General features: G+C 37.6%; 1 protein-coding gene across 2 annotated transcripts in view; it reads left to right on the forward strand.

Annotated features, from left to right (window-relative positions):
* Positions 1-870: 870 nt before the first annotated feature.
* Positions 871-23241, forward strand: part of Antp (Antennapedia) — a 123180-nt gene continuing 100809 nt past the window's right edge. For both annotated transcript variants that reach the window (XM_066392170.1, XM_066392174.1), the window contains exon 1: positions 871-1159. The gene's annotated coding sequence lies outside the window, so the exon portion shown is untranslated. The remainder of the gene's footprint in view (positions 1160-23241) is intronic.

Below are 23241 nucleotides of genomic sequence, written 5' to 3' on the forward strand. Positions count from 1 at the left end.
TTTATTACATGTTATTATATTTAATTAAACAATAAAAGCAGTGGCGCTGCCGATGAAAAACACATTTCACATTCCCATGTGAACGAATCTATAAATAACAAATTTGCCAGATATCAAAAATGTCAAAAATTTTGACACGTGTTAATCTAATGACATCAGCATGGAATTATAATAGGAATATGGAATTTCATTTGCTTCAACTTGAGCCATTTAGAAGTTACAACCGTGGGAATTGCAAGAAATGTCGGTTTTCAAGCGTAATTATTTAGAAAAATAGTTGATAATTCCATTTAGAGACAATTTAGAGAACCCAAAAACGGTCCATCGCCTAATGTGAGGATTTTTCGATTACTTATAACGGAGTGATAAAAATGTTTGGGCATTTAAAAGTCCCAGCAACTATTAGAGTCCGAGGACGTAAGCATTAGGCGGAACGCCCTGTGCCACTGTGACGATACAGACAAACACATAATGCCTAATAAAGACAATGCGGATAAGTTGATACATAAGTCTATCCAGTTTCATCAAAGGCCTCATCCCCGAAAAAATCCGCTTCCAAAATCCGTCCTCATGTCCACGTGATTTTGACTTAGCGTTGAAACACTGGATTGGCGGGAACGTCCTCGTCACATGGCCGCGTTACGTCATCGACGCGTGTCCGAGCGAGAAAGTAACCTCATAAATCGGGTGCGAACGAGAGAGAAGCGCATAAAGCATGGTTAGCGGGGAACGTCAACCATTATCTTGCATCCGTCCTTGTTCCCCCAAAGGGGAGCCGCACGGCGGCGAGCGAGACGCCGCATGGAACAGGTCCGCCCATAAAGTGTGTCCCTCTGGTGGCGAGGGGGAAGGCGGACGGACGAAAGCTCGTAAAGCATTTCCAACACTTAACTCACGTATATTGCATGGGACAAGTGTTGTGTTGCGGTATCCTCGCGACGGAAGAATCTCTTCTATGAGCACAACACTTTTTGTCGGCTAACACTACCGCTCTAACTTCTTCTGAGATATATATTGGAAAAGCGCACTACACTCCGATAAAGCGTCATACATAACTGTGTACTTCCGGTTTGACGAGTTCAACCCTCTCTGGAAGTGACCGATGGGCATAGATTTCCGCACTGGTTCCGGTTTTGGGACGCATCTGCGGATCTAAAAGGTCAGTGTCGCTTTATCACTTCCCTAGTTTCGTTATGCTTCATGGTTTATGAGTCGCTTTAGAACTGCTTTTTTCATCCTTTTATTTGCCCTCTTGATTTATTTTCCTCAGGAATAATATTGCCGCAAACGCGATAGTATTGTAGGCCTTACGAGTTAGAAGTCTTCGTGACATATGTTTGTGTTTTTCAATTATCGTTCATGGAAACGGCAAGACCTTTCAATGCGCTCATGCAAATTGTACGTAGAAAAGCGAAGAGAACTTTTGGGAGCTTCAAAATTGCCTTAAAACAGCCCTTTTTAAGCTGAAAACATAACCTAAAATTCTGTATACCGAACGTCCTCCGTCGGACGGCGGTCGTTGCATGAGCAGCAGCCATTTATTACACAAGTTTTAACGTTTGGCATAGATTTATTAAAAGTTTGTTTAATAAAACAATAACATGCGAAAGTGCGTAATCATACTACTATCACGGGCACCAGTAATTATCGGTTAGAACGAAAAAAAAAAAATTCATTACGAATCGAAGTTTACCGCACAGAAAAATACACAGAAGGTCAACTTTACATTACGTGAACAGTTGTTTGAAATTTACAATTCTACAAATTCCTTCAATTGATGACCGCATTACTATTACTATTCAACGATTTTTCACTCCTGTGTGTTCAACACTGGCACAGGTAAGTGTACCAATTCCTTGGCAAACAGAAAAGTGACTCACTGCCAAATAATGGATGTTCCTAATGATGTTTACTCATTAAATATCATTAATAACGCTAATTTATAGTTTTTCAAAAGAAATTCATACATGAAACTAAAACCAGAGTCTAGGCAGAAATAAAAGGGTCTGGATATAGCTGAATCATATCTTTAACTTGTAGTATAAAAATCGTCATGAATTATCCAATCTGGAAAACGACAATTTGATTAAACTTAGGAGAAGGTGCATTCAAAATTTTGGAAATCGTACCGGATGACTTTTCATCGCTTTTACCTCAATTGATTTAAAGCACTCTGCATGTAAATAGCTCTTAGCTTGTGTGGACAGGACAGTATCTTCTATTATTCACATATACTCGTAAAATACCTACATATATCAAATCCTGAAAGACAACCAAAATACTGATTTTTCCAATTAGCAAATAATAGAAGTTCCGACCTCAAAACGGTACTTACGGCTACTTGCGACGGGAACTGTTGGGAGACGTCTTTATCACCACATCACCACTAGTAAACTGATCTTTTTTGGAACTGTTTCAATTACGTTCCAGTTACGATTAAGCATATCAAAAGAATGTAATACGCGATTTAGAAATTTTCATTAATTGTTGCCACCCTAAACCATTAAACGCCACTGCAAAGTTCCATTTCGCGTAAATGTTTCTCCATTATTTTAAAATTATTATCATACAGCTCCTTCGAATTAAGGACATTTTTAAGCCTTTGTGTGTGAAATGATTTAATCATGAAGTGATCTTCGATAGCAGTTTATACAATACTGAATTTTTCAATGATGGCTACATTATGAGAGCAGCTCTGCGACGTTTTTATTACCTTTGAAGGTATTTAACAAGCCGCTTTCTTTGTAAACGCATGGGAGGATCAGAAAAGGCCAAAATCTGATTTTAAGACAATAGACGTTTCCAAACTGATTATTGCATCATCAGGACGATCCATTTTTGTTATTTTTTTAACATAACGTTAACTGAAATAACCTGACGATGTAAAAAGAAATTGTGAAATATCGATGGTGTAAAACCGAAACTTTGGCTCCTTCTCTACTCAAACCATTCAACTATTGATTATTATGCTGCTTAATGGCTGTCAGAATCTATTATATCTAGGAAAATTAGTAGTTTAGTTTATTTAAAAAAAACAGAGGCGTAGCAGGACAAATTTGGAAATTACTTTATTGATGTAAGTTTAATTTTGGAAACACGGAGATTTCCAAAGTTAATTACAGTTGAATTTAACCTGTTCTACCTCTAGTTACAATGCTGCATAACAGCTGTTAGGATCTGTAATATGTTATATTTATGAAAATTGGCAATTTAGTTTACCACTAAAAATCAGAGGTGCGGCAGGATGAATTTCTAAATTATTTTATTAGCAGAATTTTTATTATTTGACCGATTATTAGCTGTAGAAACAACAACTCGATAACAATTCGAAGCGAATAGGATGCCAAATTCTTCGAACTACCTCATGTTCAGAGAAAGAGAAGAAACAATCTTTTTATGTGTACCACCACATTAGAAAAGCAAAACTTTACTACCCGATTTGATCGAGCCTAACGTCGGGATCCCACGATGCAGCGCTTACGAAGACGAACGCTTAGATTCTGGCGCGCACGTTCTGAACGTTTTATCCATCGCCAATTTTTGCCTATCGGTGCAAATATCTTAGTCGCCTTCTGTATTTGATTATTATTTAATTCCTTAAAATTCTCTCTCTAAATCCGACGCTTAACAGAGCAAAAATCCCGAAAATACTAGAAGTCTAAAATCCCATCTGCGGTTAAAAAAAATCGAAATTCCCACAGCTAACGACGTGCCGCCGTCTTCCAGCATTTTGGTTTCATCTTTATGACACCGCTCTTTTGACGCTTATGACTGTTGCCATCCTTGTCTCTCTCTCAGTTTCCCGTATCCCGCTGCAAGTTTATGTGACGTCTGGTGTATTACACACTTCTGGGAGACTTTACGAAGGGTAAACGGTCTATTATTTCAACGCCGAAGTAGTTTACGAGATCCGGATGGTGCACTGATTTCTTGATGGCTTTCCACCTGTTTCGTGACGTAATAATCCAGTTGTATGCCCCTGAAGGCCGTTTTATCGATAACCCCAACGAATTGTATATTTAAACCTTTCATATACTCAACAATAATAAATAATGCTATTTGTCGGTTAATGTAGCATTTCGGAATTTATATGTAGATACAGTTGTTGTTCTCAGTCCTTGCGATTAAATTATTTCTATTAATTATTTGTTTGTTTACCTTGAGCTAATTGAATTAAAACTTGATATCGTCATGGTATTTATACCTGCTGATCTTGGACCTGCGAACACGGCATAGAATGTCTGTTTGAAAACCGCTCATAATCGTCAAATTCCTCTTCCTTCCTGCATTCTCGAAACTCGTACAGTAAGCCGTTCCTCCTGATAATCATTATTGTTTTCTCACATGGGAATTATAAGGTACGGAAGCTTTGAAGTGGATCAAGCGAAGCAGCAATTAAAAGGCGACATCACGAAACGACGATGAAGCCATAATTTTTTCCACGGTAGACGGCAATTTTATATGCAGTTTAATTCACTTTAAACGGTTTACATTGATCGTTACCCCATAATTACAATATTGGTCATAAATTAGACGCCCGACTGTATCCTGTAGAAGTGCATGTGCTGCCAGTATTACGAATTGATCTTGAATGGCTTTATTTTACCTCTCAAATTTATGGAATTATGCTAACGCGAATTTTCTGGTGTTAGATGTCGATAAGAGGAAAATTAGATGGTATCGATTTTAACCACCACTTACTTACTATTACTGGAAGTGCGTCATAAAACCGCCCCAAATTGATCCACTGCAGGCAGAGCATATGGCGATTGTTGTGGACAGACCTTTCTTCGGCCTTGCTAAAAAAATTCTACTTTACCTGCCATTGTTAATCTTTTTGCCTTTTTAAAAAAACAACTTTTGGTAATTTGTTCCGGTGTGATTTTTCAATTCAAAGTGGTCCGCGGGGGTTCTTCCCTTTTTTTGAGACTGCTGTTTTGTGTCGCAGCACAGCTGGTTTTCAGCGCAGTTAACCGAGCATATAGAACGTCAAAGAAACATTTCTGAGGTACATTGAATACCGCGCGATAAAAAAATCGGCCAAATCGGCTTTGGAATTATTTAATACCAAGCCCGTATGTCGTTGATATGTTCTGCGTAATCTCGAACATAATTAAATAAACGTAACTTCACTTAAATACGACTCTGTTTTCCTTTATTATTAGTTGTATTTTATTAAAAATAGTCTTTTTCGAGATTCCGCGGACTTATGTGCTCGCTAGTTAAAGTTTTCTGAGCGCTGAAAATGGTGTTAACATTCGAACAAAAAGTCTTTATGGTTGGGTCTTATTTTCGGAATGAACAGTTCCTAAACGGAAAATGGGCTTTTGAAATTCAACCCTGTCTTCAAGAGTTTCGTGAAAACTTTCCCCACATTGCAGTGCTGGAATCGAAATTTCATGACACTCTGCATTATATTGTGAAATTGTTTCGTGAAATTGACAGTGTTCAAAGGAAATCAGAAAGTGTTAGACCGACTAAACGAATCTTAGAGCTTGTGGAAAATGTAAGGCAAGTTTGGGATGAAAATCGCAGAAAATCTTTAAAAACACTTTTTCAATAAGTGTATGTATCGCCTAGCACTTGTTTAATTCTTTAAAAAAAGGATTACATCCATACAAGGTGTTTCGGGAGCTGCAGCCCTCGGATTATGGAAAGAGACTGAGATATTGGAATTGGTTTAAAGTTTAAATCTTGAAAAAGACTATTTCTAATAAAATCCAGCTAATAATAAAAGTATACAGGGTCGCATTTAAGTGAGATTAGGTTTATTTGTTTATTTTCGACATTATGTAAAAGAACATATCAAAGACATACGGGCTCGGTGTCAAATAATTTCAAAGTCTACTTGACCGAACTATTTCTAAAACGCACAGTATAAGTTGAATGCTGGAGAATGGATCTCTGAACGGTCAAGATCACAAGTTCGGGTCAGTTCAGGACCACGAGTTCAGAGGACTTGATATCAACCTTAATTGGGATGTTTAGGAGTCGAGCATTACAACCTTCATTATGGGACCATTTTAGTTTCAATATTAAGGCCCAACCAGAAGATAAAAAAATCTTAAGCGGCAAACTTGGAATGTGTGCGACCGATGAAGTAGATGGTATTTCAAGGACAGCTGTATACTTAAAAGGCACCACAAAGTAGTTTTCTTTTTTTTCTAAAAGTTTTAGGGGCTGCTTCTGAAGGATTTGTGTCTGTTAAATTTGATGTTGGTAAACTGAGGATACATGAACGAGGATGCCAAACCGAGGACAGTCCCGTTTTGATTTGTCCATCGCAACTTTGGCCAAGTAACCTAAAAAGGCGCTCGCTTGATTGTGCCGTCGATCAAGAGCGAAAGGGAATTCCCTTTGAACAGGTGGCCAATAACCATAACCGTTATTATTACACGGCCATTTCTGCACAAATGAGTCGAAATTACGAGCACTGAGCGCTGGTAAACACTCCATTACGACCGGCCGAATTCCCGGGGACAATTGCCGCGCCACGTCGAGCACTCGAGTTCGAGCACTTTTTACTGTTCTTTTCACTTTCGGAGTCGGTAATTACTCCCGTTCGGTTCCTGGTTTTACGATCCAGTTTGTTTCTATCAAAAACGAACTCTCTTTGAATGTGACCACTTGAATTACGTCCTGAAGACTATAAATTTAACAAAATAGGCCTCAACTTGTGGATGCCATCAATGGCCGTCAAATTGTGGATGTACTGTCAAGTTCATCAGCGGTGATTCTTCTATGGAACTTCTATGGAATTCCTTCTATCCAGGTTTCCTGGATCGTGCGTAACATGCGATTCAGGACTCTGCCTTATTGCCCAAAAACAAACGCTAAAATCGAAGCAATATTCGTGCAAAGCTTTGGGATGTAAATAAAGATTTAGCTTCGCTACCTCTTAAAAATCCGGAGCGGTAAATAATAAAAAGAGATAAATTCCAGGGGCAAATCCCCGGTAATAAATACTGCAGACGGTTAGTAAAATCCTCGGCTGCCTTTATAAATGAATGCAGAGCAAATAGTCTAATTGAGAGTCCCCCGGTTGTCCACGTGACTTTCCGGGACCCATGTGTGAGTGCGGACTCTAGTAAATTACCAACTCTCCAATACCTTTAGCTATATTGGGGAATTTATTGGAAGGCTTTTTCCTGCAAGAGCCGAAATCCGGCCCTGCTCTTGCTTAATTTTACTCTCTCTGGTCATTTTTTCGTCGCTGGGGTCCGAAGCTGAAACCAAAAACAAAAACCTCACTGACATCGGTACTGTCAAGTGAACCCACGTTATGTATCCTACCCAAAAGCTTGCCTGGTTTTTGTTGTTCCATCTTCTGCGAAACACCATGGGTTTGGCGCTTGACCATATTTCTTATGGCTGACTCAAATCTTTGAACTACGAGACTTGAGTTAAATGCACGTGCTTTCCCTCCTATTTAGGTTGGAATACCGGCAATTATTAACTTGTCATAAAGCCGCGATTCCGCACCTTAAATCGATTTCTTGTAGCCGTCCCATACATGCATTTATTCAAATTAAAAATGTCGGTTTACCAGCTACCTGTCTCAATATAAATTGCCTCTTTAAATCAAACTGTCATATCTTCTTGTCAATTTATAGGGTTTGTTTTAATTAACTTTTCAGTTCATGATTATTTATTGGGGGTGTTTTGAAGGTGCTAGGCACGTCATTTGGATACTCAGCATTCAGCTACTTGCATTATAATCCCTTCTATAATGAGTTTCAACTTTAAGATGTATAAGAAAACTTTGGAACAAAACTTCTTGAGGTTGTTACTCATTCTAGCACAGAACTGTTTCCTACCACTGAACCCCATCAGCTTCCGATTTCGCTCCGCAAGGCAGCCCCCATTACTCACACCTCTGACACGACTCTACTCATAATTTTCGGCGAATACACGGGAGGATGCTCGGCTCAGTACATTCACCAGCTCCACTATGTTTCCAGTTACTAATTGCTCATATCTGATACGTATTTATAGCTCGCAATTATGGCAGAGCTTCAAGTTGCCGTAGCTGAACTTCCTCGCCGTAAACGAACATATTCAGCAACTTTCTTGCGTCTCAGTGTCATGTAGGTATTTCATTACCGGCCTAATTTACTGCCTTCTATTATTTAGTGGAAACTTGGAGATATTGCTTTCCACGTTTAAATTAAGTTGGAGGAGAGCTAATTTATGGCTCGAGCTGAGAGCTACGTCTTAAGTTGAGAGGATACAAAACTTGATATAAAACCATTCATAAATTAACAAAAAAGCTTGCAGGAATGCAAAAATAGCAAATATGCGGATCCCGGTTATAAATCTGAAATGATGAAATATGAAGATTTGTATATTTGCTATGGCTGACACTTTGGTAAAATATGCCTGAAACTCTTTCAGGGAAGCTGAAATATTCAAAGGGGGGTTTCGGAGTTTATGCATGTAGGTGTTAGATTTATGGACATTGTTGTGCATTTTCATACAAGTGCCAACAGCTTAGGTGAAATATTATGTATGTGCGACTTAGCCTTAGCGGCAATGGCTAGTTTTCTAGCTATTGGGCCCTGAAATAAGCCTAAAAATAGGTTAAAATTATTCAGACATGTTAATCAAGAGTTGACACAAAGAAACCTCATTCATATTCAAGGAATTTCGCGTGCTTTTACCTCTCGGATTTACGTGACGACTCGAAAAAAATATACGCAACATTGGGCCAACACGATACGATTTTCATGAAAAAGCCACGGTTGTTATCTAAGTTAGAATAATAATATAATAATAACGGTGTTGACGTATTTTTGTTGTTGTGGTTGGTTTTAACGGTGTTCGTTTGTTACAGGTAGGAGGCTTATCAGTATGCGGAGCTTTGACTTGGTCGAGGAACATGCGACTGAAAGAAATTGAAAGCACCACTTAGAGGTAAGGAAAGTTTGAGAGAGAGTTTCCCATGTTAAGACACGTTTTCGGAATTTCTGGTGTGTTATTACTGTCTCAAGTCCAAGTAGTCACAGCGTGACTAATTTGATTGCGCTTTGACCCTGGATATCTATGAGTGAAACACACTCTAAGAAATCCTTTCACAATTATTTATTTTGGGCTGACCCCCATTGCTCCCCGATTCCTGAAATATCTATGGATTAAACCATCTAAAATATACCACGATGAAAATTTCGATATTTGCGCTGAGTAGTTTGTCGCTATTTGAGGTCCGACGACCTTGGAAATGCAGTTCGGTCCACCATTACTTTAGAGGTATGTACTTTGAGAATCGCGAAAATAGGTATGAAAGAGACCCCGCTTCTTAGAATTCCTTAACCGGGTTTATGTCGGTCTTTAGAGTTCATTCTTTTGGTGATATATATTTTTACGGCAGTTCACAAATTTCCCCGAGATATCAGAGTTCAAAATTTAAAGATGGACGAAAAGCAGGCACCTCCCTCCTTTTGAAATTTCCGGGAAAACTGCGAAGCACTTCGCTCTAATCGACTCATATAGATCCTAAACACATTAGACGCCTGAATAGCGATTCTAAAGCCGCCAAAAATCTAATTTTCACTTCTCTTTTGTGACGTCAAAAGAACGTGTATTTGTTATCGTTTTGCATGACTGCACATGAGTCGAATCATTTTAACGTCACTACCAGGAACCTACTCCTCAAATTCAACAAATCTGGCCCCTGGCGGCACGAGGACCGACACGCAATAAAATAAATTTCGCTAATAAATAATGTAGAATTATTTGTTTATGAATAGTAGTTGGACTGGTCGGTTTACAAATTTGACGTCACAATTCAGCCCGGGTAAACCCAACAGAATCAAAGACCCGGCCCGCACCGTTATTCAGGAATATTGGAACCCGAAACCGAATCGATGTTTTGAATTGGCCAGTTTTAGAACCTGAACCGGAATTCGAATGGATAACATAAATTTTTAAAATGGCTTTTTACGGTTATGCCTTCGCCAGGTGTATAAACAGATAATCTGTTGAATGATTGAAATTATCCATTTTTGACAGTTTACTTAGGAGTGGCCTTGAGATTAAAATATGAGAAGACTTTATGATACCAGCACATAAAAATACATGAATTTGCAGATATGTGCGTGCATTGAGAGTTTGACTACCAGTAACGGAGATGCTAAATGTACCTAAGGGTACCTTCACTTGGTGACTGGTGGTGATGGCTATATCACGAGAATAGGGGCCCTAATAAAGTAAATATGTGAAATGCTACTATGCCTATTCTCGTTCCTAACTGTTGTAATAATGGATATGCGCGTTCTCATTTTGATGTCACATTAACGTTATATTGAAAAATACATTTTAATTATTTTGATAACAACTAACTTGACTCATTAGGCGGCATTATACTGGATGCAGGAGAAAATTGATCGCGTGGGGCCGTAAGAAATTCGATTACAAGAATACTTAAGACAAAATGGCTATATTTGATCAACATATCCAGCATAAATTCTTATACCTGTTGGCAACAGGTTTTATTTTATTTTTATTACAAATCTGCTTTGCCGTCATGTATTCAGTAGGTCAGAAAAACAATAGTCGCATTGTGAGTTGCCCAATATTTTACATAGTAAGGTCCTAAAGTTCTATTCTGACACATTTTCGGTTTTTCTAGGAAATAACAGAATTTTGTTTATACGGTGTGGAAATTTTGGATGGAACAGTCCATATAACTAAGACGCCGAACATATACAGCCAAAATCCTCGGACACATCGATTTTTATTGTTTCTTGCGATTTTTTTAATGGTAAATTTATGTATAAAGGGTAGTCCAAAAATCAGGTACGACCACCAACTTTGTTTTTTCAAATGGAAACGTCTATTTTTTATTTCATTTTTGAATTCTATGCAAAATTTTAAGTGTGTTTCATGTACCATGTCCTATATCTAAAGGCAACAGGTCTCGAGAAATTTACGATTGAACATATCAAAAACTAAAACTTCTGATTTCTTTTAAAATTTTTGTGGTTCTTAAAAGGGCCGATTTAATATAAAATTATACCTCTTCATTATCACGTTGATGTTAGGGTTGATTTAAATGACATTTTTCCTGAACGCTGGATTGGAAGACAAGGGATAATTGAATGGCTGACACGATCACCTGACCTCACGTCTTTACATTACTTTCTATGGGGTTACCTTAAGAGTAAGGCATACTTTAACTGACCAGCAATTATCGAAGCCTTAAAAGAAAGAATCCGTAATGAAATAAGAACAATTACCCCAGTAATGCTTCAAAATATCAAACAGGAGTTCATTCATCGTCTTGCTTACTGTTAAGAAGTATGTGGGATCCAATTTGAATATTTAATTTAATTGTTGCTTGTTGTTTTATTCCCTCCAGTCCTAGCAGGAAAATCGCCAAAAGAAATAAAAGAACGGCTGAACGTTGTATACGGTAATTTGTCCCCATCCTATCCCACTGTAAAAGACTGGGTTGGGTAATTTTGTATCAGCCGTGAGAACACTGAAGATGATCCGCGTCCAGGACGCCCTGTCGAAGCATGGATACCAGAAACTGTAGCTGCTGTAATAGGGGAAGTTATTTCAGACAGATGTTTGAAAGCAAAAGAAATTGTAGCAAGATTGGAGCTTTCTAAAACCACAGGTTTGAGAGTTCTACACGAACATCTTTATATGAATAAAGTTAGTTCAGGTTAGTAGCAGGATGGGGGCAAATTTCTTTCGGCGACTTAAATGCAGCAACGCGTAGAAAACTATAGGCAATTTTTATAGCCTTGCAAGGAAAATCCAAACGAATTTTGAACATAATTGTAACAGGGGATGAACCCATGGTATTTTATTATGACCCTCTGTCTAAAAGGGAATCAATGAATTGGCGGCGTCCCAGTGAACCACAGCTTACAAAAGCCAGTTTCGCAGTCAACTAAAAAGATGACGGTTTTTTGCGATTGTGAGGGAATTCTTTTGATTGGCTTCAAAGAGAGGACTACCGCGGGAAACGAGATTTATTATCCCTCCCTTTCACATAAAATGCATGATCCAATCAAAGGAAAGCGTCGTGGAAAGCTTAGTTAAAGTGTGCGATTTTTGCGTGACAATGCTTCAGTTCACACGGCTGCGATTGCAAAAGCTGCAGTGCTCGAATGCGGCTTCCAGACGCTGAACCGTCCACCCTATATTCCTGACCTGGCCCCCAATGATTATTTTCTCCTCTCAAAATTTAAATTTGACCTGCGCGGTAGGGAATTTTCCAAGGATGAATTCAAGCCAGCAGTTTTAGAACATTTTAACACCAAAACTTCTGATTTTTTTTTTAAAGGCTTAGAAATATTAATTAGTCGTTCTGAAAAGTGCGTCGAGATAAAATGGGATTATATTGAAAAATTTTTTTTTAATGTTTTATTTTGCCGCCTTTAAAAGTGTGTTAGGACAGAAACTTTTTGACCTTACTAGGTATGTTAAGTACTGAAGACAGGGAGTGCGTAGATCTTTTCGTGAAAGATGATCAAAAGCACACAACCCACTATTAAATTTCTGCAAAGATGTACAATTGGAACATTAGTTTTTGCCAGGAAAAGAGCAAATTATCCACGAAGCCTGATGAAAAATAACTCGACGTATCAAAACGCTCAGTTGAATTCGTACGGAAATATCGCAAGCAATATAACCATACAATATGCAGAGTCATATAAAGGTTGATTGATTTTCACTATACGTCCCGTTTCCATCCCATATCCGTTCCGTACACATTACATTCAAATTTGATACTACACAATTGATAGGACTCGCATGCTGTAAGTCCGGAACGAAGAATTGTACACACACTCGAAACTGGATGCCGTATACACAGGTACATACGGATCAATTTGTTCATACAATAATTTATAGAATCCTTACAGAACAGATAAGAAATGAAAACGGAACGTGTATAGTAAATATGAACTTTTATTTGGTAGTTGAAGAGTTCTTGCAAATTTGTGTGGATTCGTATCTAATGCGATCGTCGCTTTTGGGCTAATCTAATAAGAGACCCACAAAGTGCATTCGCCGGCGAAATTATGGAAAAATCGGTTCCAGAACGAGGCGTAATCGACCTCCAAGAACTACAAAAAAGATCTACTTTTCCTACAAAATGCTCCTGCGACCCAGTCAAGTTCGGAAGTGGCGCAAAGAGTTTTTTAAATCGTGTAAAAAGAGCAGTATACCTCCTTATATTTCGTAGAAATAACTGAGAGTATGGGTCCAAACTTACCGTAATTCGCTTCAAAGCTTTCGCGAAAACTGCGGTATTTTCCGGTCCTGGAACACAGTTTTCTTTAAATCGCGAATAAAGTTGATGAAACCATCCCGTTTCACGGTCTTACACTCCGAGTTTCAATTACCTGCGCAATTCTTAACAAGTACGACACGAAATATACCCGAATTTCAACAGAGAATACTCGTATTTTTCAAGGATGGCATGTGGCGTTCAAGATATTGATGACCAAATTGACGCTTTTTTAATTTTTTTAATTTTTGTATTTGTCTTCATCTGATCGTCCGATCCGGCATTGAACATATCCGATCCGATGTCCGTATAATGATCGAGAAGAACCCATTGTAACCTTGATCTTTTCATAAAAAAATCTTTCTCAAGACTCATCTCGAATCTACAGACAAAATCTGCTCTCAAGAGATTGAGTCGTTCCCTCCTTTCATATTATTTTGAGCCTCAACAATTTTCGAAAATAATAAAAATCTACATTACTTAGCAAGCATCTTCTGTAAATCATTGAGGTATCGTAGCCTCTTTTCGTTTAGTAATTTTCCAAGTTGCTTCCTTTTCCCATACGGTTTGATTTGTTAATTTTAAATCGTTCCCAATTTCCAATCTGGGCTTAAAACACTTTCGTTCAGCATAATTATCATTATTTTAAATAGAACACGCAAGAAACATCACGAAGCTTGCGCTTTCAGTTTACACCTCGCCTAAGAGAAGCAGAAGCACAACCGATCAATTCTGAATATCTTCAATGGTAGAAGCATTATCGCCATTAACTTCGGCGATATCAAATTGCATTATTACTGGATGTACTAGTGACTAATCTACCCACATGCTGATGAGAAAGATACGAAGAGGAATTATTTGCAATGTAACACCCATACCGTAATAGATATGAATGGTTGCTGGATGATATTAATCATATATCTAATTAAATGTTAAGAAGTTCTTTCTTGCGGCTATTTATAATGTGAAAAATTTCAAAAATCGGGGCTTCAGCAAATTTATTTCGCATTATCTGTTTTTTCTCGCCCTCCGTCTTCGAAGTTACGGGGCTTTTTCAGGGGACATAATTCAAAGACCGGGTGCATATCCAACTTTAGATTGTATAAAGTATAATGTACAAAGAAACCTTAATGTAAAATCGATGGAACACCATTACGGCCGCCGGCTCCACTTCTTAGGGCGCTAAATCATTCAGACAGACCGAGTTTCCCTTCTAACTTATTTAGGAAACTTCTTTGGGTGTTTAGCGTTCAAGAAATTAGATTTGTGCTGGGAGATTTTGACTGAAGCCCTCTCTGTCGGGTCTCATCTTGCAATGCGGAAAAACGTTTCTTATGTACAAGCTGACGATATTAAATTTTCCGACCTTCTGCTTACGTGATCTATTGGTTTAAGAAGTGGGGTTTTTGTCCCTATAACGCTGCTGTGTCATCTTTACAATATGTCTTTTGGCTGAGGTCGTCTGGAGATCTGCAATATTGGTGTGAACACGCCTTAAACCCATAATAAATTATTATTCTTTAGGCAAACAGTGCAAATCGTCTTTAATTGAAGAATTTTACAAATAATACCGTAAATTTAGCAAAAGTAGCAGCTTAGCGTAATTTATAATATGTACTCGGGGCTTAACAAGAACGCGAAATTTATTATTCTGTTTATTTTAATAATTAATTGCGATCGGTGTAACGGCGCAAGAAAATAATTAAATCAAGAGTTTAATTAGGGATGGTCTAACGCTAAATCTAAACATATCATCTCTCTGCATTATTGTTTCCGTATATTCGCAATACGCATTTGCATGCATATTTAATCCGTTTTTGATTCCAGTCTGACAATTTAATTTCATGTTAACTCCAATTTTAATTTAGTGACTCTCTATTTCATTCCAATTATAGGTCGGGTTTAATAAATTGGAAAATTTGAATATCTCAAAAACCGCGCGAGATTCATAGGGGAGAGCTAGCGGTTTCGGAATGTTCTTCAATTACGGTCTAGATCACAACTCATGGCATACGTAGAGGGCTTAGTAAAACTCCGGCACTCAAATTTTAATTTGAATGAGCCGGCTCGTAAATCGTGCCTGAAGAATATAATGGCCGCTCGGAGCGTTGCTCCATTTCAGTGGCCGAATTTGCATACTTTATTGCTGGTTATTGCTCGCGGTATTTACTGCATTCGTATATTGGGGAAGGAATTAGTGTTCAACTTAAAATCCGATGAGCTCACTTAGATGGGCGATATTAAGCCTGGCTCAATGCAATACTGACTACAGTGCTGTGTGGCAAGGCTGTAGCAAATAGCACGTGTAGGGATCGCGAAAACAGTAAGAGATTCGAATTCGGGTTAGTAACCTTAATTTCCAAAATATATCTATATATATTTGTATGTACATTTAAACTTTTATTTCCAATTTTTCTTTCGCACTAATTTTTTGCCCGACCCTTCTGAGCCCCGTCCCAACCCCACTTCTTCTCTCCGGGTCCTAATTTCAGTCCACCCCTGGCCAGTTTTCATCAAATGCGGCATTTCGTCGGCACTTACTACAGAACGCGTGTCTTCTGTCCAGCAGCGGTGGCCAAGTGGCTCCATAAATCCCGAAGCTTCCTAAAAGAAGTCTTGCTCCCTTGTAATTAGATATAAGGGTTTGCCAGTAAACTAATTTTCTTTTGTGGGAAATTTATACGGACCCGTGCAGTAAGACAAATGGGTTAATATCCAAAAAGGAAGTGGAATACAATGCCTGTAGATGCCGGGGGTCATGGCGGATGGAATTTTTCATAAAAGTCCTTTAATGAATTGGAATTCTTCTCCAATGCACATCTGTGCGAAAAATACGCCTGGAAACCTTGACATTGCCCAGTAACACAGATATATGGGCGTGTATGGGACGGGAATTGATTTTCATGAGGCATGTCGCTTATTGTTGCTGCATCTTAGTCGATGAAGAGCACGTCTCTCTTGAGTTTGGAGTACTCGCAGCGAAAGTGCCATGAAAAATGCATGAAATGAATATAAATTTTGTCTGGTATTGCTGCACAATCCGATACGAGGTATCTAAAACGGAAATCTGAGCTAAATTAAGCGCATTGAATAAAATATTTCACGTCCAAGCTCTCTTCAATTCCAGAGAGATTAAGTTGCTAAATCTATATGATTATGAAGAGATACAACTAGTTCATGTTTGTGTGCCGCCATATGTTATTTAAAATACGTTAAAAATAAGTGTGTTTCAGTGGCAAACAGCTAAGCCATCATCAGCGTTGATGCCTTCAATGGCCAATTACCTCTTCTAATTAAAACATTTGCCGGTTTTTTGCTAATGTCCTTATTAGATGGTGCGTACAAATGGGAGCAGTTATGCGGTTGCATTTTTTGCATTTTTATCCTGCACTCAACAAGCCTTGTCGATTAATTAATAACTTAATAAGATATCGCATCGTAACCGATTCAGTCTACTACACCTCTGCTTTTTAAACACATCTTTTGATTAAACCCCTGTTAAGGACATAAATTAGTAAAATGCTGGGAAAGGAAATACAAAAATAAATCTTTGCTGATTCAAGGGATTTCCTGATAAAGGATTTCGTGAGGAAAAAATGGCGACAGCTTGAGGGCCCCCGCTCCAAACTTTGTGGCGCCCCAGATAAGAGGGTTTCGTGGAGATAAACAAATGAAGAATAGAAGCTTTAATGTCATTTAATGAAAAAAAGGTTGTTCTGGGGAATCTACAATGTGCCCTGACCTCACTTACTCATATAATTTAAATGATGAATGGTCATTATATTAACCCGATACAATCGCAATTGATTTACGAGGCTTAACAATACGTGTCTTGTCCGCATTGCTTGGTAAATATTTAAATAAATAGAGGTCTTCACACTCTCTTGCTAAACAATAAGAGATAAATAGATGGCTGTTTACGCTAATCTGTAACTGCGTTTAATTAATTTACTAGATAATCATGGTAATGGAGAACGTTTATTAAGCTCACCTTCGGTCTGGTTCACCTTGAAATTTTTCTTCTTTGGAGGGTATCCACTTTCCTCCTGCAGGATTGTCGATAAGCGTTCTCTAAACGTCCTATAACACACTTTGGCATTCCCCGACACGCTATTTGTGTAACTTCTAAAATAGCGTGATCGATGATCGTCAAAAGATTGATCGTCTCTCCATTTCGAGTGCAACTCGCATACGTGTTTGTCGTTATTTATTGTCCGAAATGGCTAAAATATGGCGCCAGTAATTTTATAAACCGTCAGGGCGCATTATTCTGCACGAGCCATTTGTTTTTGTAAGTTCAAAAATAAATTTCCAAACCGACATGGAAATAGTGGAAAGTTTTTTCCGGATGTCAAAAGCGATTTGTTTCGGGGATGAATTTTTCTATGTGAATAAAATTACTCTTTATCGGATTTTTATGGAAATTGTCTCTTCTAGCAGCTTCGAAACAGTCGAGATAAACACTCGTGTACGTCTGCACATCGCAATTTATTAAAACCTTTTTGCATGTACAAAGCAAATAAATAATTAAAACATACACAATTGTAACATATTTGTTAATCCCATCCGGTGACCGTATTTCATATTAAAAATATAACGTTTTAAATATTATTTATGGCCCAGTCACGTAGGTTTGTTATACGAATTTTCTATAATTAAACAATTGGTCATTGTTTTAAGCCGCTAATTTATATTTTACATTACACACCGTAATTTGGTTTGTTGTTATTTCTGAAAACCACGCACATTTCAGCGACAAATCATTGCAGTGTTACCATTCTTGACCTGCGTCATTTTTAGAAAAATGCCACTTAAAGGATAAAGTCGGTAAATAATACACCAGGTATGTTATTCGAAATAATTATTCAATTGTGGAAGAACCCACCACGGCACACCTCTGATTTTGAAGTTGGATTTTCAATAATCAGTGTCGTGTATTAGACTATCCCAAACGTCCACATTTAGCATGAAAATACATATAAGAGAAAAGTCATAAGAATCTCGCTTCTGGGTGTTAAACTAACTTCTCACGATAAACAACAAAATATGCCATTAGTTGACGAATAGAAAGTTTGATTTCTGTAGTTCTACGTCAGGTCATTTTATATGATGATTTATGATTACCCCACTTACATATGTCATGAGCTTCGGATCAAAAAACTGACGATGGAGACACTATATATATGAAAAGAACTTAATATCTTAAACTCTATAAAGAAACAAAGTAGGATGAATCAACAGTAACTGACCTTCAGAGTCTTTCTAAAATTCTGAACAACATCCTTAAATTTTTCTGGTTTTAGTAAAACTATATACACATGTATATGCACATTGGAATAAGTGTTCAAATAATCGCTTTTGGTGTTGATAAGAAGATGAGTCGAGAGATCTCTAAGAGGAGCTCTTCCTAAAGCTTTTTCTTCGAGATAACTCGTTCGTCGATTGCTTATCGTGATTTTCCAATTTTCGATGCGAACCTTCCAAGCGTCCGGAAATTCGACGACCCCCTAGGCTAAAATGGCATAACAAACTTGGCTTCTTCTCTGTATCATCTCCTCTGTCTGGAAGGCTAAAAGGAATCCGGAGATTTTTGCTTGGGAATTGAAAAAAATTAAGCATTTTCTGGCGGTTCAATGTTGCCTCCTGTGCCATAACACTTTTTCTAATGTTTCAGAAACCTGTCTCATTTCAAAAACTTCTCCTAAAGCCCCGTGCCAGCATCAGTAATCTTCGTTATTTTGCGGCTTTGACGTCTTCTTTATTGGAAAATCAGTAGGCATGTTTCTCCAATAACAATAACAATTAAGATCATAAGAGCTATTATCATTTGTCCGAAGCGTCAAATAAAGCCACCACTTAAGAAAATAACTAAATGTATTGGCAATTTATTAACCTAAAGCAATAAAAACGACGTTAAAACAATTTATGTTGCTGGCAATCTGATCGTGGCTGCCATTTGTGCATCGCTAAGTTTGATTAATGGCGATAACCCTATTTGACACAGCTTGAGGTGCGTTTCTTCGTAATTTAAGCAATAACTATATCTTACCTTCCGAGCATTAGCGGCCATTTGCTGCTCTTCAAACATGAAAAAAAACCAAATCATTATGAATGTTTTTCGACACTCCATAAATTACAGTAGCAAACAGACATAAGCGTTTTGGCTTTCCCATGTTATTTATCACAGATTTTTCGAGTGTCGCCCGTTTTGGGATGGTGCCAGGTTCCATGTTTCCAGTTGTCACCAAGGAACCGCCTGGAGATTTATTTGATGGCTCCAGGGTCCAAAGTTAAAATTAACACATCAAACTTCGATTGTACGACTTAACGAGTAATTCTTTGAAGATACGTCGAACGAAAGAAGAAAGAAGAAGGTTATCTCAATCGCCCAGAGCAAATTGCGTCGAGAAAGCTCGCATTGTAGACGATGCATGTAATCAATGTAAAGGCGTATGGTCAGCATGCGGTTTAAATTTATAGACTGGACACTGGGTCCGATTGAACAGACCGCTATAATACGGTGTTTCTTTGATACCACAAGTGTGGTTTGTCTTGAAACAATGCGATTAAGCTATTGCGCAACTTTCCTTGTACGCCGAAGAATTTTCTTCAGCCTTTTTGGCATCAAATTGTAACCTAAAAATAGAGCCTCTCGCTTGAAAGGGGAAGTTTTTATCTTGCATTTTCACTGTGGAACAAGGCCAAGTATTTGTTTTGAAGAAAAGCCGCCATCATCAAGAAGGAAAGGTGTTTCAGACGCATGGCGGTGCTAAGAATACGCCGCCTGGCCATTTCACCTGCCATTTCAAAGGCGCCGCGTTTCGTGTCATATGCCTGATGGTGCCAAGAACGGTTCGGTTTAAGTTTGAATTGCCAAGAGGTTGGTTTTAATTGGGTTCTCTACTAGGGCCTTTTTACGAATTAGGTTAAAAACGATGTTTCTAGCAAACAGATCCTTTCATCTACCTTCTGTGAGGGTAAATGCGTGGAATGTAGCTGGGCATGCGCGAACGATGTATAAGCCCGTTATTAGGAGTTTGTTTGACTTTGCGACTCCATTATCTCTAATTCTGTTACTTTTCCAGTGCAACAAGAGACCCAGTAGATGCAGAAGTAAATTTGCCAAACTAATATCGCACTAAGCAATGTCTTAGCCCTTACAGATCCTTAGCTACGCAAGTTTCCTTATGATATGAGCGGCCATATTGATCTCTCCGGCATCATTACTTTATTTACAAAAAAGATCTCGACCTCGACTCTTCAAAACCACCTTAAAATCTGTATCGAGGATTCCACTATCAGCATTTAATAAACATACATACATACATATATACGATGTATCAAATTTAGTACACATTATTGTTAACTTTGTTATTACGAGTAGTAGAGATGAAACTTTAGTTTAAATTGCAAAGTTGTATTTTCTTGAGCTGGTTGCCATGGTAATACTAGGAAAACAATTGAACATCGCGTTGTAAAAAAAACTTTTAAAAAACTGTTTTTTAACGGAGCACCGTGTATATTTATAAACGAAATTAAAACTAGTTTAATTTTATACAAAAAACTTCAGTAACTTTTTTTTTAATGAACATTTTTTAAGATATCGAGCTACTTATATTTCTAATCGTGCAAGCGGCAATCAATCAAATTACCTTAATCTAACAAGCGCTGAGTGGCTAAAAGTAAAAAATGTCAAACATAATGCATTACTTTGATAAATAATTTAAAATGCTTTTTTAACACGAAGGAAAATATGATATGTTAGAATTGTACGCAATATCTAACAACAATAGTATCAGTGCATTGGACAGGTATTGCGAATCACTTCCACGAACAAATTTTTCAGATCGTCGGTACTTTTTAAAACTTTACCGCAAACTTCAACAAATTGACAAAGTTTAAAAAAAAGGAGAAGAAAAATTAATATTATAAATGAACAAACGGAAATTAATGTTCTGGCATATTTTGAGGCATTTCTTAAGAAATCTGTGAGAAACTTACTAAGAGAAAGTGGCCTACCGTTATTTACAGTTAGGCGAATTTTAAATAAATTCCAGTTTGTTCCATATAAATTTCAATCAGTTCATCAACTTCATGGGGGAGATTCCGAAAGAAGAATGGAATTTTGTCGATGGTTAATAGGTTTAACAAATGCCGAAGAACGAACTTTGTGGAGTGATGAGTCAAACTTTCCTAACCAAGGAATGTTCAACAGAAAAAATGTGCATTATTGAAACAAGGAAAATCTATTTCTGATAGATACCAATCACTTGCAGAGGTGTTTTAGTGTTTAAAGTTCAGTGTGGCATAACAGGCTCAAAAATAGTGGAACTAGTTTTTAACGAAGGAACGTTAACAGGACAACGCCTTCATCAGTTATTAAGAGAAGCTTTGATGATTTTATGGATGACGTTAATTTAGCGGAGAGATAGCAACTATTCTTTCAACAAGACGGCGTTTCAGCTAAGAATATCAGAAAAATTAATCCATTAATACATGAATATTTTGGTGATAGAATTATAGCTACTCACGGTCTTATACGTTTTCCGGCGCGATTCCTTAACATTACTCTTTTAGATTTTTTTTGTGGAGTATTGTAAAATATAGGGTGCATCACGAAAAGTATCGAAACATGAAAGACAGGAAAGAAAGAAAAAAAACAGAAAATACGTCAAATACTCTACAATTTAGAAGGTTGACAAATTTTTAAAGCTTTGTAACAGTGTAAAAAGAGGTGCTTTAAAATGCATACAATAAAAATGGTAACTTTTGAATACCTACTTTAAATATATATTTTTTTAATTGATGTGATTGCCTATTTTTATTGGAAATAAAAGTAGCTCCAATATCTTTAAAAAAATTTATTTTAGAAAAAAAAATTACTGAAGTTTTTTGTACAAAATTAAAGTAGCTTTAATTTTATTTATAAATATACACGGTATTCCATTAAAAAAAGTGTTTTTTAAATTATCTTTTCAACGCTATGGTCAATTGTTTTTCTGGTATCACCATCGCAACCAGATTGAGAAAATACCACTCTTTGTAATTTAAACTAGGGTTCTATCTCTACTAATATCAAAGTGGTCCACACTTACTTTGGTACACCCAGTATACGCATATACCGTGATAATATAGATTGACCGTCAGAACTATCGTTGGAATGTCTTTTAGATTCACGGCTGCATCGCTGCACATTATTTAATATTTAGTTTTCTGAATAAAAGTGGATTCATGTCATATTGCCCGACCTCGCTTCGCTCGTCCTGTAGAATCCCACTTGTTACACAAAACATCGAAGTTCCCATGGGGTACATAAATAGCTATTTTCTATGTTTTAGTTTGTTGGCCGCTTGTTTAATCACCGATGTAAATACCCTCCAGGTACGCCTATGATTTCTGTCAGTTGTGTGTGTAATTTTGAAATATTGTAAAGGTTAAAGCTATGGAGTACCTCATAGCACATTGGCGTACTGTCGACTTTATTTATAAACTTATGTAGTCTGTTTGCTGGCTTGGTTTCATCACTGATGTAAATAAATTCCAGCTATGCCTCTGATTTCCTTTACTTGAAATGATCAGTTTCTAACTTTCTTCATAAAAGGGTGTCTATGTTGCGAAACCATGCAGGTTTAAAGTCAAAGGAAAGTTCTTCATTTAGGTTTAACAGTTTCATATTACTCATCAGATTTCCCCAAAAAAGGGCTTTAATAGCAGTTCTAACCAACTTTTCCCTCACCTCTCTGGCGTGCATACAACAGTATCCCCTGTAAGGCTCAGGGTTGTTTTGTAGCATAACCTACACGGCCGCAAACTATTCAAACTAAGAACAACTTTTGACGGGCAAATTCCCCGAAAACGGAGCTTTCCGCGGGAAAACAATCCCTTGAGTTTTCCCGGCTCTAGAAACACGTTTCCCTTATTTAGGAAGCCCAAATTTTAGGCCCAGAGCTAACGCCAAAGTGGTTTGGGAGATTACGTTTGTTAAATATAATGCCCTG

This window comes from Euwallacea similis, chromosome 8 (assembly GCF_039881205.1).
Source record: "Euwallacea similis isolate ESF13 chromosome 8, ESF131.1, whole genome shotgun sequence".
NCBI lineage: Eukaryota > Metazoa > Arthropoda > Insecta > Coleoptera > Curculionidae > Euwallacea > Euwallacea similis.